Source organism: Neopelma chrysocephalum, unplaced genomic scaffold (genome assembly GCF_003984885.1).
Source record: "Neopelma chrysocephalum unplaced genomic scaffold, ASM398488v2 Primary Assembly neopelma1_98, whole genome shotgun sequence".
Lineage (NCBI taxonomy): Eukaryota > Metazoa > Chordata > Aves > Passeriformes > Pipridae > Neopelma > Neopelma chrysocephalum.
The window spans coordinates 5,516,668-5,525,056 of NW_020897761.1; positions in this window are offsets into that span (position 1 = coordinate 5,516,668).

An 8,389-nucleotide genomic window follows, 5' to 3' on the forward strand; every position below is an offset into this window, starting at 1 on the left:
ACTGTGTATTGTGCAGCTTGTCTGATCTGTTTTAAAAGTTTTATTAAGAATATCATAAACAATGAGGACAAATTTACTTCTTGCCATTTCAGATGCCTTTTAAGAAAACTTATCTTTGTTGCTGATGCCTCAGTCAAACTACGCAAGTATTGTAATACAAGATATTATTTAAGAGACTGATTGCAATGATCAGAGGAGTCAGAAGGTTTGGTAGCCATATATTTGTAAAGAGCAAATTTCAGCTTTGCTGTAAAAGTAACACTGTGACATCTTGTGTTCATTAAGCTATCATGATGGAACAGAATTCCTCTTGAAAATAAAGATCCAGACTCTGCAGTGACATGAACCCCATGTGTTGCAGAAAAGCCAGATCAATTTCTGCTCTTGTTTCCAGCCTGATTTAACGAAAGGGTAGAGTAGAAGACATTACTTTTAATAAATATGTATTTTGTGTTGCTTTTCACCATTGAAAAATATACTTAACAAATGATCAAGCAGGTTTTAGAGTAACATGCGAAAAGTAAAGATAAAATCACAACAGAAGGCCCTCTCTTGCTGGGTGCTCTGGTATCAGTGAGGATGGTGTAAAAAGCAGTGGCAGAAAATCACTGTAAGGGTTTGCACTAACTTTCTATTGTGGATGGTTTTATTACAGTGCAGGATAAAGGTACAGTGACCTTGTTAACTTCATCTCTTATTCCTGCTGTTTATTTGAACATAATGGTGGATAGGAATGGAGTTTGCAAAGACACAGAATAAGTCCTGATTTTGTCATCTAAGCTGTGCAGATACAAGAATCTGCCAGGGCAGATCATCTTGCAAAATGAACCTCTATGATACAGCATCTGAGTATGTTTGCACTGTAATGTACCGGAGAAAAAACTAAGCTAGTGTTAAATGAGTTTCTAATGAGAAATAGTCCATCTGTGGAAGGATGGTAAATCATCCTCACTCAGAGCTCGGCTATTACAAATTGTTTTCTACTGCCAAAACCAACCATTGATTATCTGTACTGTGCACATAGGCAGGAGGCCTCAGTGCTACATCTGAGCTTGAGTCAAAGACTGCAGTGGTAGAACATCTTGTTCTGTCCCTTACTTCAGGGCAACCTTAAAGTCAGATTTGCTGAGCCAGAACTTTACATTTATCTAAAACTTCCTATACTTGGTCACTAAAGTAAATGCCTTGTTGAAATCATAGTCCCTCCTGACTTTGTTTTAGCTACGTTTGAAAAATATCCTTGTTTTGATTGAACTTTTTATGAACTTGATGCAACTAGCTATCTCGTGAAGCCTTTTGGAAGATTCGTAAAGTACTTCTGAAAGGTTCTTCAGTGCTCATTAAGTTCCGATTATTCACCCTTGTCATTAACAATCTCTTTGTAGAAAGTGACCTTCCCTGCTTCTGAGGCTTGGTTCCAAGATCGTTCTGATCCCATCAGCCATGACTGTAATTCATGTACCAATTCAAATGTGTGAAATTAATTTTCAACTTGAACCAGCAGCTGGGGTTCAAATCTGTAAAAACAGGTGCTGCGAGGACAAAAAAGGATCATATAATAATAGATTGGCTAAAAAAAGTGTGTCATCAATTAATTGATTTCAGAAAGTATTCTTTTTATTTTATAATGAGAGATCTTCCGGGAATTTTAGTAAAGTCAATTTTAGTACGTTGGAATTGACTGAACACTGACTATACCTTAGTCTGGAAAGATAATAAACCAACTCTTCTATACACAATTAAAAATACTAAATGGAAATATTTCAGAAGACACACAAGTAATGTTTTCATTAACCCACTAGTTACAATGTAAATGGAATCTAAACCTGTGTAACAAGATGGTCATGCTAGTTTATTTTATGGTTTGTAAAAGGAGCTTATTCATTTTTGAATCGGGTCATTTTTGCAAGTAGCCATGGTAGCATCTGCAACAAAGCAGCTAGTGCTGTCCTTTTAACCTGACCTCTTGAGCATCATGAAATGTGCAGGTATGTGCATGGAACTGGCTTTGGGGCACCAAACAGAGCTTGATCTTAACCTGGACAAATGCTATTGCTTCTGCTGTGTAAAGACAGCTTCACTATGACTAATCTAATACCCAACTCAGCTTTATCTCTATGAAGAATTTTTATAATTGCCCTTGATTAATTTATGCACATCCTTATAATATGTCTTGCTAACCCATTAAGTAAGCCTTTAAAATCTCTGAACATCATATTTTCTAAAGAGAACAGTACCTGGCTCCTTCCTTCTAATTGACTGCTTTGGCTCTGGAACATGCCCTCTAGAAATTATAGGGCCCTAAACATTCGCTCCCCTTCCGTGATAAAACAATAAAATATGAAATCTTAGAAAATGCAGTCTGAAACGCCATGATCTTCAGAGGAGGGAGGATTTACAGCCTCCTTTAGAAGAGGCAGACAGCATAGCTTATAGCATCACAAAGTCCAAGGATTCAAAGTAATACCCTTCCTAAACATGAATAGAGGAGATTCATATTCAGATGATTAAATGATTAGACATGAGGAGAGTGTTCCATAGGAAGGGGATTTAAAAGGTTGAAACTACTTACTTTGGAGAAAAAAATGCAGAGGATAAAAATATATATAAATAAAAAAGTAATGCTGTAGAGGAGGTAATTATTTTTGTTATGTACCAGTGATCTGTATTTCCAGAATAGAAGAAGGATTTAATGAACTTTAGAAAGGGACGTGCTTAAAATGATAAATGTAAATCCTTGTTCTTTTTTAAAAAGGTCTCAGAATAGTTGATTTTAGGACTGTCATACACTTACTGAGTTCTAGGCATAAGTTGGTGTCAAAAAGCCAGCAAAGCTGAAGTCATTCGCAAAAGGTTCTGGTTTTTTGTTTGGTTTTAACTGGGATATTCACCCTTAGATTTAAAGATAAAGTCAACCGTTTGCTGGCACAGTTTTTTTTTCCACTGAAGTGTTACCGTTGGAGGCAAGTCACAGCACGTTGTTTTGTTCTGGAAAAATAATTGTTGTGTTCCAAAGATATCCCTGTGGCATCCCTGCCAAGAAACAAATTCTCTGTGAGTATGCGGCTTGATCGGTTTGCACATGAAAGCAAAGCTGCAAAGGACATGTTAAAGTCCCTTTTCATCTTAGAAGTTTCCCTCGTTCATGCCCTTACGATCCAGGCAGCCTGGCCAATTTTGGTCTGTTTCTTGCTAATTACGATGCACCTCAGATCCACACACGTGCACAATAAATCACTGCAGGTACTTACTGGAAGGTCAGCTCAAGGTAGTGGAATGGGCTTTAATTGCACATTGTGTGAGTTTTGGAGGTAGCACCTGAGTGGCAAAGACTTATATCTGTAACACAATCAAATTAAAAGAAATACCCATTTGAAAAAAGAAAAAGAAACTATTTCCAACTGACAAGTATTGTAATGGTAAATAAACTTTAGCTTTAAACTTTTTGCTGTTTCAGTTATAGTGCTGTTAAAAAAACCAAACCAACAAACTAGCAAAAAAAACCCCAAACCAACAAAAACAAAAAATCCACCACCACAAAAACCCCCAGAAGTAGAATATTATTATCCAAATATACATTTTTCCCAACTCTAAGATGTGTTTATTTTTGGACAAAGTAATAAAGTATTCACTTTCAAGCTCATGCTGATCACAGAAAATATCATGTCTATTAGTCAAAAACTGAAGGAAGACAAAAATAGTTCTGTAATCTTAACTATAGTGATAGCTGTTGCTCCTTCTATATTTCAATGCAGACCTTTGTCAGAAAAACAGCAATCTGGTTTACAAATGAAGGCATATTAATAAGAACTTAAGTGACTCAGCCTTTAAAATTAGTGGATATAGTCAAAATGTGAAATTTAATTAAAGCTGATGTTATTACTAGCTGCTATAATTCCATTTGTTAGCAGGAAAACATTAAGGAACTATATATAGCCAGATTGAGAAAATGTTTTGTATAATTATGCCACATGCATGGTTAAAGAGTATAATCAGAATCGCATATTAGACATTGGAGTGTTGTATCCTATAGCTGAGGACAAGTGAAGTGAGACAAGACAGCACTTTTCTGCTTCAGAGGCCAAAGTTGGCTATTTTCATGCAGTGCCAGGTGCTGCAGATATTCAGAATACGGCCAACAAAGAGCACAGGATGGGGGAGCACATTCTGCTCTCACCAGTGCTTCTGAGCCAATAATTAAATATTCCTTACTACTTGTTCTCTTCCCCTGGTGGGCCAATCTCTCATTGATAAATCACTTTTTCCCTCTGCTATTAGTGAAGTAGTATTTAAAAAGAAAAAGAAGTTAGGCTTGACATATCTCTGATGTGCCTCCAGGATCCAGTAGAGAATGGTCATTGTAATAAAATATGTATTTATAACCTAACTTTAGGCTTTCTGCAGCCTGAGACAAAAAAAAATTCGCTGCTAGCTCTGTTCCCTGAAAGCTGACATTTTGAATGAAGTGTTTGCTTTTCAGAACAAACAATTCTTTTTTCCTCCAAAATTTCATTTTTGAAGGCAATAAATTCTAAGTTTTTGAAATTCTTAAAAGTAACTAAATTTAGGAGTCCAAATTGCAAGGTCAACTGTAAAGGCCACCTCTCAGCTCTCACAGACTGATAAAAACAGCAAGATTTCATAGTCATGGCTGGACAGAAAGATTAATAGCTTGGGAAGATTCTCAGATGCAATGCTGTAAAGCCAAGAACAAATCCTGTGAATCCTTGGTATAGCTGAGACCATGGGAGCTAATGAGTTCACACCTGCACAAGGGGGCTGATCAATGCTGGGAATTCTCTACATGCTTTTCCTCTCTAAATCTTTAAGTAAAGTTTCTAGGGCTTCCAGGCAGCATGGAAGTTTTGAAGCCTCATGTTCTATCAACTAAGGGTTGGGACAGAAAAGGGAGTTGTTTTGTGCCATGGATCTTTGAAGAAGTGCTGTCTCCAACAAGAACATTGTCTTTTTGTCAGGACCAAAAGCTCATTCCTGTCCCTGTGTAGGAGCATGAGGGACCAAACCAGGTATGCCTGGTGAGGATGTTGAATCCCTGCTGCCTGTTATCAGTTGTGCTTTCATTACTGTGTCTGCCTTACTTTGTTGCACAGGCACTTGTTTTATTTCCTATCAATTTAAATGAAGGTGCATTTTGACAGAGAAAGTTCAAATGGTACCAGCCATGCTAATGGGTTAGAGACATCCCATTGGAGCAAATGTATAAAACCTGATTTACTATTCTCTTGCTAGAGAAACCGTTTAGGCTCTCAGATCCTTGCTATTTTATAATCAGGTAATCAGATAAGCTTCAAGGCTACATGAACTGAAAACTCTATAAAGTGCTTAAAATTACTATTATTTGTAAAATCAATTTTGGTACAATAACTGTTACAGGTCTCATTTGAATATCTTTGAAGCTGATAGGATTTGCATATAAATCTATATTCTCAAAGTAATGTGAGAACTGATGTTAGAACTCTATACTTTGTGATAAAACTTTGTTCAAATTTGAAAATTTAAATTTGAAAGGTAATCCTGTCCACATGATCCACTTAATCCCCACCATGTGTAGAGCTAGAGGCACTCCCTGGATGTGTAATTACATCAGAGGAGTGAAACTGAGTCTAAGATGAATATAAAAATGTTCTAATCTTCTTAGTAATTGTCCCAAACACTATAATGTAGTGCTGTAAATGGTCTCATCCTGGGACATTACTTTCTCCCAGGAGTCATTGGACATGACGGCACTAAAGGGGGATGGGGGCACGAGCTGGGGCAGCTTTCCTGCCAGAGCAGCTTCAGTGGTCTCATCAGCAGAATTCCTCAATTTCTCCTTGTCCAAGTGCTGCAGGTGGCTTCCTTCTGGAGCCTCATATTGCTGCAAATAAACCTTTGTTGCCTGGAGTCTGCAGCACCCAGAAGACAATGTAATTTTCTTCTCAATATGGCTCCTTAGGAAGTATTTGTTAATATTACATTATGTCACATTTCCTGCAGATGTCAATTTTTAACATACTCTGTTATGAGTCACTTTTCTCAGTGTTTTAGATCTTAGCTGTAGTTTTCTATTTATAGGTGAATTCCCTCAAGGCGTTAACTGTTTCTAAAGACCTTTTTCACTCTAATACCGTTCATACATTTTACAGAAATACTTTTTTCTTAGTATTTCTTTTCGAAAAGAGTTCCCTGCTATAATACAGAGCAACCAAGAATATTAAAAAGCAGTCTGATGAATGCTTTTCTGAATTGAAAAACTAGATGATAGAAGATTTTACATTCTCTGCTTTCTGTTTTCTAGTCATATTTCTTTAGATGCATGTTTAAAAAACCTCCAAGGGCTCCTCAGGAGTTAGCCCTTTACCTGTTTTTCTGCCATTATTAACTCTTGCATGCTGCCAGCTCTTGCTTGAGAAGTTATCGCTAACATTCGCTGCCATGATTAGGAGACAACTTTAAACTGATAGGAGTATTTATCACATGGTGTTGTTAGCACTCTCAGCTGAACTATAAATCATCCTAACTGACTTACTCTTTGTCACCCTCTGAAGCCTGACCCTTATTTTATTAATCCATGGGAGAAAATACATTAGAGAGGAGTGTATTGAAAGAGTAATAAATTAGTGGAATAGTTTGTAATAGGCATAGCTGTCTTCAGAGAACCTGGTAAATCTGAACACTAAAAAAATCAGAGAAGTTTTGTATATGGAATCTAAGGACATAATTCTTTCAAATTGTAATGTGTGGTTTCATAAATTACATTACTTAATCTACATAATTGTGTAAAGTAACTCAGGTTGTCTTTCCCAGTAATCAATCTGATCATATTCCCAAATATACAAATTGGTTTTATGCTATTAGTTTCTTCATTGTAAGTAGGAAGATAGATTGACATTCTTTCCCTGACTCTGTGCTCCTACTTAAAATGCTCTCCCACGTAAGTACTGTACTCTTCGTCACATGCACAAAAAAAAGAACAACAAACAAAACCAAAAACCCAGGAAAGTCTACTGGCAGAAATATTTGATCCCAGAATGAGAGTTTTAATAAAAAATGTCTTTGTTCTTCTTTCTTTTTTAGGACACCTGTCCTGATATACATCCTTAGTTCCTAAAACACTATGAAGCTGATGAGTAGCTGTAGTTGGAAGTCCAAGAAAAATTCTAAAGGCTCATGGGCCGGCAAGAGTAAATAGGCATACAAACAATCCATCTGTTGGCTGCCTATATTCAGAGTCATTCCATTGGGTAAAAAAAATGGTCATTGAAATGAAGGGAGTTTAGATTTTGTCTTCTTAATGTCCTCCTGTGAAATATCTTCTAAACCCAACAGTAGACCAACATTAAGGCAGAAAATTGACATTTGTTTCAGTGTATGTGTGTGTATGACAAAAAACCCTCAACCCAATCTGTACTGAATAACTGAACAAGAGAGTGTGAAATGTTATTAGCTGCAGAATTGTGTTACTGGAATACAAAGAAAAAAAAAAAGCTAAAAGTATTTTGTGGTAGTATTCTCCTAGGTGTAATTTTGCCAGGCTGTGAACTATAAAGCAGTTGTTATGCATTAACACCATCCTGACTGATGCACATTCACACAACTGCGACTGCACAAGCTGAATGGTTAAGAAGGTACTGCCTGTAAATGACTACATCTACTTAGGCTCACTGTTTCCCAGCAGATATGAGGTCAGCATGTTACTTAGGTCATTGGCTAGGGAATGGTAGAGGGGTGAGTTGGTGAGTGTGCCTGCTGGTAGACAGGATAAATGGGAGTGTGAATGCAAGCTGGGAATTTAAACTTGTTCCTTTAAATTAAGTTAGTTGGTTTCTTTCAATTGAGTTAGAAACACACACAATCTGTTAGAACCTCTCTGGTGAGAGCATAATATCATAAAGTGCAGTAATTTGATCATTTGCGGTCATCTGAACATCCCTACATTTATCCCTTGAGCAATTCCGTTGACTTCCCTGGAACTACTCCAGGGAGCAATTAAACCCTATGCACAGAGGAATAACAAATGGCTTATATGGAGGTTTGCTTACACTGTGCTGGTATCAGAGCAGCTTTCATGTTGAAAAGCCATATTCTAAATCTTTTCATCCAGTCAAATTGTCAGCTATTTACTTACCTGCTGATTTTAGACTCAGAATTTGAATATACAGTCCTGAGGTTCACATATTGCAAGGTTACAAATATTTGAAACAGTAGCCTCAGAAAAAGTGCACGTTTTCAGCTGTAGAAAAGATTTCTTGTGTTGTTTTGTGTTTAACTGGGTTTAATTAATGTACTTATGCTGGATAAAACCAGTAATTTATAATAATTACTGTTGTCGTCTGATAAAGATTTCCTTTTGCCTGCAAATCATTTGAATAGACAAGGCCAGTTTTGG